The sequence below is a fragment of the Oncorhynchus keta genome, chromosome 23, assembly GCF_023373465.1.
Source record: "Oncorhynchus keta strain PuntledgeMale-10-30-2019 chromosome 23, Oket_V2, whole genome shotgun sequence".
In the NCBI taxonomy this organism is placed as follows: Eukaryota; Metazoa; Chordata; class Actinopteri; order Salmoniformes; family Salmonidae; genus Oncorhynchus; species Oncorhynchus keta.
The window spans coordinates 10,308,455-10,316,610 of NC_068443.1; the positions used below are offsets into that span (position 1 = coordinate 10,308,455).

At 39.8% G+C, this 8,156-nt stretch overlaps 1 long non-coding RNA gene across 11 annotated transcripts in view; it reads left to right on the plus strand.

Annotated features, from left to right (window-relative positions):
* The window catches only part of LOC118381112 (uncharacterized), a 34,479-nt gene extending 27,427 nt beyond the window's left edge, over positions 1-7,052 (plus strand). For 4 of the 11 annotated variants that reach the window (XR_008077013.1, XR_008077020.1, XR_008077014.1 and 1 more), the window contains one exon: positions 6,535-7,052. This is a non-coding gene — a long non-coding RNA (uncharacterized LOC118381112). Of the gene's footprint in view, positions 1-6,352 lie in introns of all 11 variants that reach the window. The other 7 variants (XR_008077015.1, XR_008077011.1, XR_008077016.1 and 4 more) reach the window with 5 other exon arrangements.
* Positions 7,053-8,156: the final 1,104 nt, after the last annotated feature.

The window sequence follows — 8,156 nt, forward strand, 5'->3', positions numbered from 1 at the left end:
GACCCTTCACTCTCTCCTCTCAACAGGGAAGAGCCTTCACTCTCTCCTCTCAACAGGGAAGACCCTTCACTCTCTCCTCTCAACAGGAAGACCCTTCACTCTCTCCTGTCTCAACAGGGAAGAGCCTTCACTCTCTCCTCTCAACAGGGAAGACCCTTCACTCTCTCCTCTCAACAGGGAAGACCCTTCACTCTCTCCTCTCAACAGGGAAGAGCCTTCACTCTCTCCTCTCAACAGGGAAGACCCTTCACTCTCTCCTCTCAACAGGGAAGACCCTTCACTCTCTCCTCTCAACAGGGAAGACCCTTCACTCTCTCCTCTCAACAGGGAAGACCCTTCACTCTCTCCTCTCAACAGGGAAGACCCTTCACTCTCTCCTCTCAACAGGGAAGAGCCTTCACTCTCTCCTCTCAACAGGGAAGACCCTTCACTCACCTCTCAACTCAAGGTCCACTCGTGTTACAGAGGTTAGTCAAACTTCATGCAGTGGTTTCCTCATCGTTCTGTCTCAGCTGCTGACCTGGGAACAACTAGATGCTTATTTAAGTATTTGTATTTTAAATATTTATTTCCTGTGTGTTTGAGTACTTTCCAAGAATGTGGCCATATTCAACTTCTTCAATTTGAAAGTATTTTTTAAAGTAAATTTATCAAGTATACTAGTATTTATCTAAAATTATTTTTAAATACTTTCAAATATCTTATATATATATAATAATAATTGAAGATGAATTTGGCTACATTCTTGGAAAATACTCAAACACACAGAAAATAAGTCTACTTGTTTCCAAATACATTACAAATAGTCCTAGGGCCAAAGAGACCGAGGTCCAAATACAGTACATGGAGTATTAAAGTATTTGTATAATGAAAAATACACTTGTATGCAGGATTTTACAATGTTTTTGTAAATGTTTGTCAGTTAGTTTTTACAATCTATTTACACATATTCCTTTTGGAGGCTGTGTTGTTACTGTGATGAACTAAACTATTCTATGCTTTCATGTTTCAGTTACTGTCTATCTGTCTGACATTTAACAAAGCTGCTACAGTTGATCTCTCAGCTCTCAGCTAACTCCATCAACTCCAATGATAAGCTACCCTATAGTTAGAAAACAAGTGTTTAAACACTGAAATTGCGTCTTGAGATAAGAATGTCATATAGAAGAGATACCAGTAGAGATACATTAGCCTAAATAAATACTAAGACATGTCGTCCTCATCAGTGGCCTTTCAAGAAAAAGATGTTCATGACTTCTCTATGTATTTCTGGATGTTGTTATGGTTTTGAAGTCTCAAGTCGGAATTCAACCAGCAGTGTCCCGGTGTGTGAACAGTGCAGTACTGACAGAAAGCCCAATTATGAAATCATATGTAAATTCACTGTAACAATTTCGGGTGAAAACCAAACACCCTTCTGAAGGAACAGTGCAGCAGAGTCACATTGACTGATATGTTTCTTCCCAGCATTTCCCCTGGACTGCCATGATGATGAGAATGAAGCTGACCTTCCTTTTGGCCATCTTACTTTTTCAACTGACCATCTCAGTTAAAGGGGTAAGTGACATAAAATACATGCATCAACTATGACAGACAAAATGAGATTGTTTTTTCCAGAAAATCACATTGTAGGATTTTTAATGAATTTATTTGCAAATTATGGTGGAAAATAAATATTTGGTCAATAACAAAAGTTTATCTCAATACTTTGTTATACACCCTTTGTTGGCAATGACAGAGGTCAAACGTTTTCTGTACGTCTTCACAAGGTTTTCACAAACTGTTGCTGGTATTTTGGCCCATTCCTCCATGCAGATCTCCTCTAGAGCAGTGATGTTTTTGGGCTGTTGCTGGGCAACACGGACTTTCAACTCCCTCCAAAGATTTTCTATGGGGTTGAGATCTGGAGACTGGCTAGGCCACTCCAGGACCTTGAAATGCTTCTTACGAAGCCACTCCTTCGTTGCCCGGGCGGTATGTTTGGGATCATTGTCATGCTGAAAGACCCAGCCACGTTTCATCTTCAATGCCCTTGCTGATGGAAGGAGGTTTTCACTCAAAATCTCACGATACATGGCCCCATTCATTCTTTCCTTTACACGAATCAGTCGTCCTGGTCCCTTTGCAGAAAAACAGCCCCAAAGCATGATGTTTCCACCCCATGCTTCACAGTAGGTATGGTGTTCTTTGGATGCATCTCAGCATTCTTTGTCCCTCCAAACACGACGAGTTGAGTTTTTACCAAAAAGTTCTATTTGGTTTCATCTGACCATATGACATTCTCCCAATCTTCTTCTGGATCATCCAAATGCTCTCTAGCAAACTTCAGACGGGCCTGGACATGTACTGACTTAAGCAGGGGGACTCGTCTGGTACTGCATGATTTGAGTCCCTGGCGGCGTAGTGTGTTACTGATGGTAGGCTGTGTTACTTTGTTCCCAGCTCTCTGTAGGTCATTCACTAGGTCCACCCATGTGGTTCTGGGATTTTTGCTCACCGTTCTTGTGATCATTTTGACCCCACGGGGTGAGATCTTGTGTGGAGCCCCAGATCGAGGGAGATTATCAATGGTCTTGTATGTCTTCCATTTCCTAATAATTGCTCCCACAGTTGATTTCTTCAAACCAAGCTGCTTACCTATTGCAGATTCAGTCTTCCCAGCCTGGTGCAAGTCTACAATTTTGTTTCTGGTGTCCTTTGACAGCTCTTTGGTCTTGGCCATAGTGGAGTTTGGAGTGTGACTGTTTGAGGTTGTGGACAGGTGTCCTTTATACTGATAACAAGTTCAAACAGGTGCCATTAATACAGGTAACGAGTGGAGGACAGAGGAGCCTCTTAAAGAAGAGGTCTGTGAGAGCCAGAAATTCATTAAAAATCCTACAATGTGATTTTCTGGATATTTTTTTCTCATTTTGTCTGTCATAGTTGAAGTGTACCTATGATGAAAATTACAGGCCTCTCTCATCTTTTTAAGTGGGAGAACTTGCACAATTGGAAGGTGACTAAATACTTTTTTGCCCCACTGTAATTCGTGCCTTACCTTTGAAGATCTTCTATTGTTGGCACTCTAAAATGTCCCATAAACATCACAAAAGGTCCCTTTGTTCGATAAATTCGTTATATTCCCAAAATGTCCATTTATTTGGCACGTTTGATTCAGAAAAACACTGGTTCCAACTAGCCCAACATGACTACAAATAATCTAATAAATTACCTGTAAACTTGTTCCAAACATTTCAAACAACTTTCTTAATCCAACGTTAGGTATTTTTAAACGTAAACAATCGATAAAATTTAAGACGGAATGCACTATATTCAAATAAAATGTAAGTGGAGCGAGCTTCAGGTCACGCGCCCCAAACAAAAAACTACACTAGGCTGGACCCTCATTCTGAATAGCCGTACTTCTTAATTTCTCTAAAGAAAAACATCAACCATTTTATAAAGACTGTTGACATCTAGTGGAAGCAATAGGAACTGCAACCAAGTGCCACAGAAATCTAGGTTCCCATAGAAATTTCATTGAAATTATGGTTCCAGCCCTTCTTACCAGAGAGATGTTTGCGTGAAAGAACTGGGTGGCTGTACAGACTCTGATAACATATCCGGAGCGAGCCATGTTTCCGTGAAACCCTGTTGTCAAGAGACTGGACATTGGCAAATAGTATACTCGAGAGTGATGTGCCCGTCTAAGGAGCCTGACCAGAAGACCGCTCCGTCTGCCCCTTCTGCGACATCGTTGTTTTGGGTCGCGTACTGGGATCAGATCCATTGTCCTGGGTGGTGGTCCAAACAGAGGATCTGTTTTTGGGAAAGTCGTATTCCTGGTCGTAATGTTGGTAAGTTGACTTTGCTCTTATATCCAATAGTTCCTCCCGGCTGTATGTAATAAGACTTAAGATGTCCTAGGGTACCAATGTAAGAAATAATACATAAAAAAACATACTGCATAGTTTCCTAAGAACGCGAAGCGAGGAGACCATCTCTTCTTTGTCCGTCATCTAGGAAATATCAACTGTTCATATAATTATATATACAGTACCATTCAAAAGTTTGGACACCTACTAATTTCAGTTTGATTTATTTATTTTTAAAACTATTTTCTACATCGTAGAATAACAGTGAAGACATCAAAACTATGAAATAACATATGGAATTATGTAGTAACCTAAATGTAAAACATGGAAATTAGCATATCTATGTGCTCACTTGCCACAAAATGTAAAACATGCGTCATATTCTTCCTAAGGGTGTATATGAACAGATTTTCATGAGATGCAATGGTTATAATGGTCGCCAGACCCACTGGCTCCAGGTCATCTACAAGTCCATGCTAGGTAAAGCTCCGCCTTATCTCAGTTCACTGGTCACGATGGCAACACCCATCCGTAGCACGCGCTCCAGCAGGTGTATCTCACTGATCATCCCTGAAAGTTCCAACACCTCATTTGGCCCCCTTCCAGTACTCTGCTGCCTGTGACTGGAAAATTGCAAAAATCGCATGAGAGACTTTTATCCCTCACCAACTTCAAACATCAGCTATCCCCAGTAACCGAGTCGCTGCAGCTGTACATAGTCTATAGGTAAATAGCTCTGCCCATTTTCACCTACCTCATTCCCATACTGTTTTATACTGTTTTATTTATTTACTTTTCTGCTCTGTTTTTGCACACCAATATCTCTACCTGTACATGCCCATCTGATCATTTATCACTCCAGTGTTAATCTGCAAAAATTGTATTATTAAATGTACCTCCTCATGCCTTTTGCACACATTGTATATAGACTGCCCATTTTTTCTACTGTGTTATTGACTTGCTAATTGTTTACTCCATGTGTAACTCTGTGTTGTCTGTTCACACTGCTATGCTTTATCTTGGCCAGGTCGCAGTTGCAAATGAGAACTTGTTCTCAACTAGCCTACCTGGTTAAATAAAGGTGAAATAAAATAAAAAAATAATAAATAAATCTGTGTCAGTTCCTCTTTTAGTTGACCAGTTCTCTAAACACATTGGATTCTGCTGCATTGCTGCTTCACTAACCTATGCCAGGAGTTCCCAACTTTTTTGATGACAGTACCACCAACTGAATGTTGTTCTGCCTGGAGTACCCCTGAAGTATCCTGTCATGTGCATTGTATCAGTAAGCATATGGTCTCATGAGTCTTCTCCAGTTCCCCTTCTGAATAGGCCCAGTACTCCCCAGTGATCCTAGTCCCCCCTGGTTGGGAACCACTGACCTATGCGATTGGCTGTTCTTTGCTGCTTAATATTGCCGCTGCCATCCTCTATGCGTTGTCTGTTTTATGCTGATCCACCACCACCCCTACAGCCTGTTTGGTTCTGCTGTTAACAAATTAAAGATGCAATACGTTTTGCAAGAGTGTGAGAGGAACATCAAATTGTTTAAATGTAGAATTTATGAATTCATAACTGTCTTTCTGTTTTCCTCTTTCTTTTAACAGTATACGTTTGGAGATATAATAGCATTTCCCAGAAAACTAAATGCTTATAAGCACTATGCCATATATGTGGGAGGAACCACGAATCCATTTCAGAATAAAAATGATAATGAAGATATTTTTCATTTCACAGGTAAATAGGCTATGTAATTCAACATAACAAGAGATATCTTATACTAGTTCAATATTTACTGAAACTTTTCCTGAAAATGTCCTTAAAACTATTCTAAATTTGTGCTATTGCTTTTACAGGTGATGCACCAAACCGTAGGTGCGAATTTACTCAGTTAACTGGTGATGAAGGGACCCATAAGAAAGACAATTACCTTGACAATGACACTAATATTGAGGTCAGGTCTGATGAAGAAATGATTGAGGTTATTGACAAGCTCTACCGAAATTGTGGGGAATATGACAAATTGAAAAGCAACTGTGAACATCTTGCCACGTTCATCCGCTATGGGGTAAAAATATCAAAACAGGTAATAATTATAGTTTTTTGCTGTTGTTGATTTTTTAATTTGTTTGTTGTTGTTGAACAAATTTAAAAAGACATAACACATTGATTGCTTTCACACTTTTCAAAGGTTTTTGTCAACATTATACAATAGTTGAATTGTTAAATCAAATATATTTGGATATGTGACTAAAACATGCAGTGATGAATATATATGATATGTGTACAGTACAGTGCTAACACTACAATTAGTGGTTCATACCATACCTCATATCCTCTTTCTTTTTTTCAATCACAGCGAAACACACTTGCGTGGATCTTTTGCAGTGGTAAAGAAAGTGATCACGAATACCCAATGCAGAAAGATTTGGCAAAGGAAGTTGATAAAAGAGGCCTTCTCAATCGTCTCAATCAGGGTGCACCAGCTGCTTGAGGTCTAAACCTCTCAGATGTTCTCTCTCTCTTCCATCTTCTCTGTCTCTGTATGAAGTGAGGTCTAAACCTCTCAGATGTTCTCTCTCTCTCTTCCATCCTCTCTGTCTCTGTATGAAGTGAGTTCTAAACCTCTCAGATGTTCTCTCTCTATTACATCCTCTCTGTCTCTGTATGTAGTGAGGTCTAAACCTCTCAGATGTTCTCTCTCTCTATTCCATCCTCTCTGTCTCTGTATGAAGTGAGGTCTAAACCTCTCAGATGTTCTCTCTCTCTTCCATCCTCTCTGTCTCTGTATGAAGTGAGGTCTAAACCTCTCAGATGTTCTCTCTCTCTTCCATCCTCTCTGTCTCTGTATGAAGTGAGGTCTAAACCTCTCAGATGTTCTCTCTCTCTTCCATCCTCTCTGTCTCTGTATGTAGTGAGGTCTAAACCTCTCAGATGTTCTCTCTCTCTCTTCCATCCTCTCTGTCTCTGTATGTAGTGAGGTCTAAACCTCTCAGATGTTCTCTCTCTCTATTCCATCCTCTCTGTCTCTGTATGAAGTGAGGTCTAAACCTCTCAGATGTTCTCTCTCTCTCTTCCATCCTCTCTGTCTCTGTATGAAGTGAGTTCTAAACCTCTCAGATGTTCTCTCTCTCTTCCATCCTCTCTGTCTCTGTATGAAGTGAGGTCTTAATAATAATAAAACATGAGCAAGAATTCTGTTTCCTGTCTGTTTTAATAAATGGGTAAGCCGTCAATTAAGAGTTACATTTTTTAAAATATGTTATAACTCACTTATTAACATTAATCTCGTGTTAATTGATTTATTGGTAATATGGTGTTTTACTGTAAGATGAGGAAATGTTGGAGACATTACTGTTAGCAGCACATGGACATGATTATCACTGATGTAATAGTTGAATCCCAACACCAGATGGCACACAATGTACAACCTAAAGACCTTTGGTCTCGTGCTCTTAAATTATATTCTGGACCTTTGTGCCAGTTTGACTGCATTTTTTCATTCTTCCCTTCTAATCAGGGACTGATTTATACCCGGGACACCAGGTGGATGCAATTTATTATCAGGTAGAACAGAAAACCAGCAGCAATCTGGACCTCCAGGGTAGTTTTGGATACCCCTGGTTTAGTGTATTACAGTGGACTATTTATAATAAAACTACATGATAACTAATGAACTACCTGATAACTAATTTATAACTACATGTTAACTAATTGATAACTTTGAAAACTAATTGATAACTGGAGGGTATACAGTAGGTATGATGGAGGGTATACAGTAGGTATGATGGAGGGTATACAGTAGGTATGACGGAGGATATACAGTATGTATGACAGATGGTATACAGTAGGTATGATAGAGGGTATACAGTAGGTATGATGGAGGGTATACAGTAGGTATGACAGATGGTATACAGTAGGTATGATGGAGGGTATACAGTAGGTATGATGGAGGGTATACAGTAGGTATGATGGAGGGTATACAGTAGGTATGACGGAGGATATACAGTATGTATGACAGATGGTATACAGTAGGTAGGTTAGAGGGTATACAGTAGGTATGATGGAGGGTATACAGTAGGTATGATGGAGGATATAGAATAGGTATGATGGAGGGTATACAGTAGGTATGATGGAGGGTATACAGTAGGTATGATGGAGGGTATACAGTAGGTATGATGGAGGGTATACAGTAGGTATGCTGGAGGATATACAGTAGGTATGATGGAGGGTATACAGTAGGTATGATGGAGGATATAGAATAGGTATGATGGAGGGTATACAGTAGGTATGATGGAG